This window comes from Procambarus clarkii, unplaced genomic scaffold (genome assembly GCF_040958095.1).
Source record: "Procambarus clarkii isolate CNS0578487 unplaced genomic scaffold, FALCON_Pclarkii_2.0 HiC_scaffold_919, whole genome shotgun sequence".
In the NCBI taxonomy this organism is placed as follows: Eukaryota; Metazoa; Arthropoda; class Malacostraca; order Decapoda; family Cambaridae; genus Procambarus; species Procambarus clarkii.
In genome coordinates this window covers 14738-20000 of record NW_027189951.1, presented here as the reverse complement: position 1 = coordinate 20000, position 5263 = coordinate 14738, and the positions used below count along the sequence as shown (strand labels likewise).

At 42.9% G+C, this 5263-nt stretch overlaps 1 non-coding gene across 1 annotated transcript; it reads left to right on the top strand.

The window, feature by feature from the left end:
• Positions 1 to 3715: 3715 nt before the first annotated feature.
• On the top strand, positions 3716 to 3834 carry LOC138361857 (5S ribosomal RNA). Its single transcript, XR_011227229.1, has one exon. It is a non-coding gene; the product is annotated as a 5S ribosomal RNA (ribosomal RNA).
• Positions 3835 to 5263: the final 1429 nt, after the last annotated feature.

The following is a 5263-nucleotide window of genomic DNA, read 5'->3' as shown; positions in this document are numbered from 1 at the left end:
AAGGTTAATTCATATGACTGATGCTAGGAATGTCTGAAATCTCCTTAGAAGGATATTTTGGCCCTGAGAAGGGCCGAGTTTGGTGTATACTAGGGTGGTCGTTTTAGCTTATGCACGCTCTCCACGGATACGGCGAGCAAGCTGAATGTCCTTTGGCATGATGGTGACACGCTTGGCGTGGATGGCACAGAGGTTAGTGTCCTCGAAGAGACCGACCAGGTAAGCCTCGGATGCCTCCTGTAAAGCCATGACGGCAGACGACTGGAAGCGAAGATCGGTCTTGAAGTCCTGGGCAATCTCGCGCACCAGACGCTGGAAGGGAAGTTTCCTGATGAGCAACTCTGTGCTCTTCTGGTAACGACGGATCTCACGCAGGGCGACCGTTCCGGGCCTGTAACGGTGAGGCTTCTTCACGCCCCCTGTGGCAGGAGCAGATTTGCGTGCTGCCTTGGTGGCCAGCTGCTTACGAGGAGCCTTGCCTCCCGTGGACTTGCGAGCAGTCTGCTTGGTGCGAGCCATGGTGAACAACTGTGGTTTGTGATGGCCGGCGCCGAAAAATTTTTGCTTATATACGCCGTCTCGAGGCGCTTGCTCGAGCGCCATTGGCTGCTCGACTCGCCTACGTCACCCCGTTGCCCCTCCCCTCCTTCCTCTGGCTGCAGCCAACAGGCAGCTCACCTCAAACACTATTATCGCTGATTTTGCTCTATTTTTTGGATTTGTGCAAAAGTCATTTCACAGAGACGTGAAACAGACGAGTAGGCAACTGCAGTTTTGAAAGCGTTGTGAGAAAGCCGTGTTTCTGCTCGAGTACAAGCATAAAGTAAGGACAGGCAGGAGTTAGGAGTTGCCATGCTACAAGTACGTCCGCTTGACGGGATATAGTCTGGGGAAATCGTGCCGAAATTTTATTATTCACACAACTTCAACACCATGACTGGACGCGGCAAGGGAGGCAAGGGACTCGGAAAGGGTGGCGCCAAGCGTCATCGTAAGGTGCTACGTGACAACATCCAGGGCATCACCAAGCCCGCTATTCGTCGCTTAGCTCGTCGTGGCGGCGTGAAGCGTATTTCGGGTCTCATCTACGAAGAGACCCGTGGCGTCCTGAAGGTGTTCCTCGAGAACGTCATCCGTGATGCTGTAACCTACACGGAACACGCCAAGAGGAAGACCGTCACTGCCATGGACGTGGTGTACGCTCTGAAGCGCCAGGGTCGTACCCTCTACGGATTCGGCGGATAAGAGCTTGGCTAATCCATCGATTCCACCCACCACCACCTCAAAACGGGACCTAATTAGGTCCCTATACTTTTTTACTGAAGGGCTTAATAGACGATAACATAAATTGTTTTGATATCAGCTAGCACATTGGGTCTTATGAAATCTATTTTTTATCCTCGCATGCTTAAAGGGACTCTGATTGGGGAGGGAGGGGTGGGGGGGGGGGGGGAAGGTTTGTTCCGTTATATACTAGCAGAGCAGGATCATTGGTGGTGGTGGGGGGGGGGGGTGAGGGAGAGAGAGAGAGAGAGAGAGATCTTTCCCAACTCTTCCTTTTTACATGAGTGAGCTACCCGTTTTATTCATTTTATCCTTCTCAGAGCTGTTTTGATAGTATCCAAATGATGGTAAATGAAAAGGGAGGACACGAATATCTACCCAGAATTCAGGACTGGCAATCGATATGCATGTTTGAGTGCGAATCTTTTTCTCTCTCAACTTAGGTATACGTTTATGTCGTACCTAAAAGCGAGAACCACACTATTGGGACAAGTATGCAAGGCCCAATTTTCCTAACAAGCACAGTTAATTTTGTTATTTTCGAACATTTCTTTCCAAATTGGTTTATCCAATTAACAGTATTATATTAAGATCATGAATTGCTGGGTTAGGTTAGGTTAGGTTAGCTTAGCTTAGGTTAGGTTAGGTTAGCTTAGCTTAGCTTGGGTTAGCTTAGGTTAGGTTAGGTTAGCTTAGCTTGGGTTAGCATAGGTTAGGTTAGGTTTGATTACATTTCTATGTTAGATTTAACTCAAATTCAAAACAATTGCAGTCATTCGGCTTGTTAGTCAACTTGCCTCTAATAGGGGCAATTTGTCTAACAAGACTATTTAGTTTTGTGTGCATATATATATATATATATATATATATATATATATATATATATATATATATATATATATATATATATATATATATATATATATATATATATATATATATTATAGCTTCAAGACTCCGAACCAATATAGAAGCATCAAGAGGAAGTGCTTGTGTTATGGGCCAATAGGCCTTCTGCAGTTACTTCCATTCTTATGTTTTTATTCCCATTGGTTCGTGTTTTATCTTGTGTAAATGTCAATCACCTCACCCAAAACTTTGGTACCATATCACCTCACCCATGTATGTGTATATATATATATATATATATATATATATATATATATATATATATATATATATATATATATAATATACAGAGTAAATCTACCCCAAAAGTAATGATTTATTTGTCTACAAAACTAAACTCTTTTTGGAATCATATGAGGCCCCTCCACTGAGGGGGGAGGCCTGGATGTTTATTGTCATGTGTATTCATGCTGCTTGCATGTCGTCGTTTATTTTGCCTTTGTTGTTTTCTTGACAGCTTTCTTTGCCTTGGGTGGTTTGGGAGATTTTGAAGCTCTCTTTATTTTGGGCTTTTTGTTCCCAACAACAAGCTGCTGCTGCTGCTTCTTTTTCAAGGCTGTAGGTGGTTTGTTGCTTGTGGCGGCTTTCTTGGGAGTTACCACGGCCTTCTTTGCTGCTGTAGATGGTTTCTTGGTTGTGGTGGCTTTCTTGGGAGTTAGAACGGCCCTCTTCTCTGCTACGGCCAGCTTGAATGATCCACTAGCTCCACTTCCCTTGGTCTGAACAAGAATGCCGTCAGCCACTGCTTTCTTGAGAAATCTTCGGATGTAAATGGCGATCTTGGCAGCCTCGACTTTGTTGTTGGCAACAACGTACTTCTTGATTGCTTGTAGAGACGAGCCCTTACGGTCTTTGAGTGCTGCGACCGCGGCTAGAACCATTTGACTAGTTTTCGGGTGAGCAACCTGGACGCGAGGTTTCCTGGTGGTGGCCACCACAGCAGCAGCAGCCGCAGCCTTCTTGGTAGGCTTTGCTTCTACCATGATGATGATGAGATAACCAAGGTGATGAGAGACGCTCAGACAGTCACGGGGGAATGATGCTGCCGCCGCTTGAGCCGAACCTATTTATGTGCCGGCACGGTACAGAAGCTGCAACCTGGCAACTCGTCCACCAATCACGACGGTTGGTTTTACGGCTCCGAAACCTGGATCCCATATCTTCTCTAAAATAGAAGCATTTGTTCATGTTCTTTGTAAAAGTATCATAAAGCAGGACAGATGAGACAAATATCATAAAAACTGAAGAGCAGATGAGCACACACATGTATGTATTACAAAAGAAAATCCACAAATTCATTAGAAATTGGCAGGGTAGGCTGAGGAAGTAGGTAGATGTAAAATGTCTGTAAATGGCGAAAGAACATAAACCCAAGACTGAATAAACGATGTTAAATATCCATGCCAAGGAGACAAAAATATGTTAGGATACAATTACCATTAAGACACCACAAGAAGGTCCGTATCCTGCCGTGATGACTAAAAAGAGTTGGTTATTAGCCACAATGTGTAGGCAGTCTCATGCCAACGGCCATACCACGTTGAGAACACCGCTTCTCGTCCGATCAGCGAAGTTAAGCAACGTTGGGTTTGGTTAGTACTTGGATGGGTGACCGCCTGGGAACACCAAATGCTGTTGGCAATAATGTTTTTTGTTTTGTTTTGTTTTGTTTCGTTTGTTTTTGTTTGAATGGCTGGCTGGCTGGCTGGACTGGCTGGCTGGCTGGCTGGCTGGCTGGCTCCACGGGAAATTCACGGAGTTGTGTGGAATAAGGCCTGGTAAAATGAATTAATATGTATGTCATGTTTAAAACAAACTCGCTTAATATAGTGTGTGAGGCTTTATACAAAAACAAACAACCAAAACAAAACATGTTGTATATATATATATATATATATATATATATATATATATATATATATATATATATATATATATATATATATATATATATATATATATATATATATATATATATATATATATATATAGCTTAATCCGGGTTTGAACTCGCAACTCCAAGAATACGCATCACTTATATACACTTTACCACTGGACCACTGCAGGACACTTGATGCTGAGGTATCAATTTAATGACGTAAATGCCATTTCCACAAATAAATGATAATTTAAAAGTATTTGTATGTACAAATCTTTTCTGTTTAAAAGGCTACAATATCAGTTACTGATATAATTTGTGTTAATGTTTCTATACCCACAGGAAGGCATGTTTTTGCTTATATGTAAGGGGTACGGAGAAGGAATCCACAGACCATCATTCCCCTTCCCCCCCCCCCCCCCCCTCCCACCTACTACTACCACCACCACCACCACCACCACCACCACCACCACTACTCACCACTACTCACCACCAATCACCACCAATCACCACCACCACCAATCACCACCACCACACCTAACCGAAAACCCCCTAACACATCAACCCTCCCCCCAATCAACAGGCGAAATAATAACCCTCAAATGCCTGCCTGCCTGCCTGCCTGCCTGCCAGCCAGCCAATACTAACGGTCTTCTCAGAAAGAAAATCTCTTTGTATCTGTATTACTTGATGAAATGTATGATTCTAATAATGAAAATAAATTGTTATGTCGGTTGTATGAGCATAATGACCAATATGCACATGATATGAATGAATTAAATAGTGTAGTTTTAAGTAATTAGGTTGTAGACACATTAAGCGGATATGATATTTGACGCGTCCAGAACTGGTGATTTTTGGTTTAGTTTTAAATGCACCACCACCACCACCATTGCTTCCCCAGAGCCTAATTAAGGACCGGTAAAAGGAGTCAATATGTATGTCATCTATAAAACCAAAGAATGAATAAAAACACACACACACAAACCTACATAATAGTACTAGGAAGATTGTATGGCATAAAAAAAAAAAAAGTACTCCCATTGGGTCGTTTGAACTCGCGACTTCCAAAACACCAGCCACACACCTTACCACCCAGCCACCATAGAGTTGGTATAATTGTGCAACTTTAGTTATAAAACTAAAGTTCTTATTGTCTCAAATCTTATTGTCTGTTCTATGAAAAGGCAT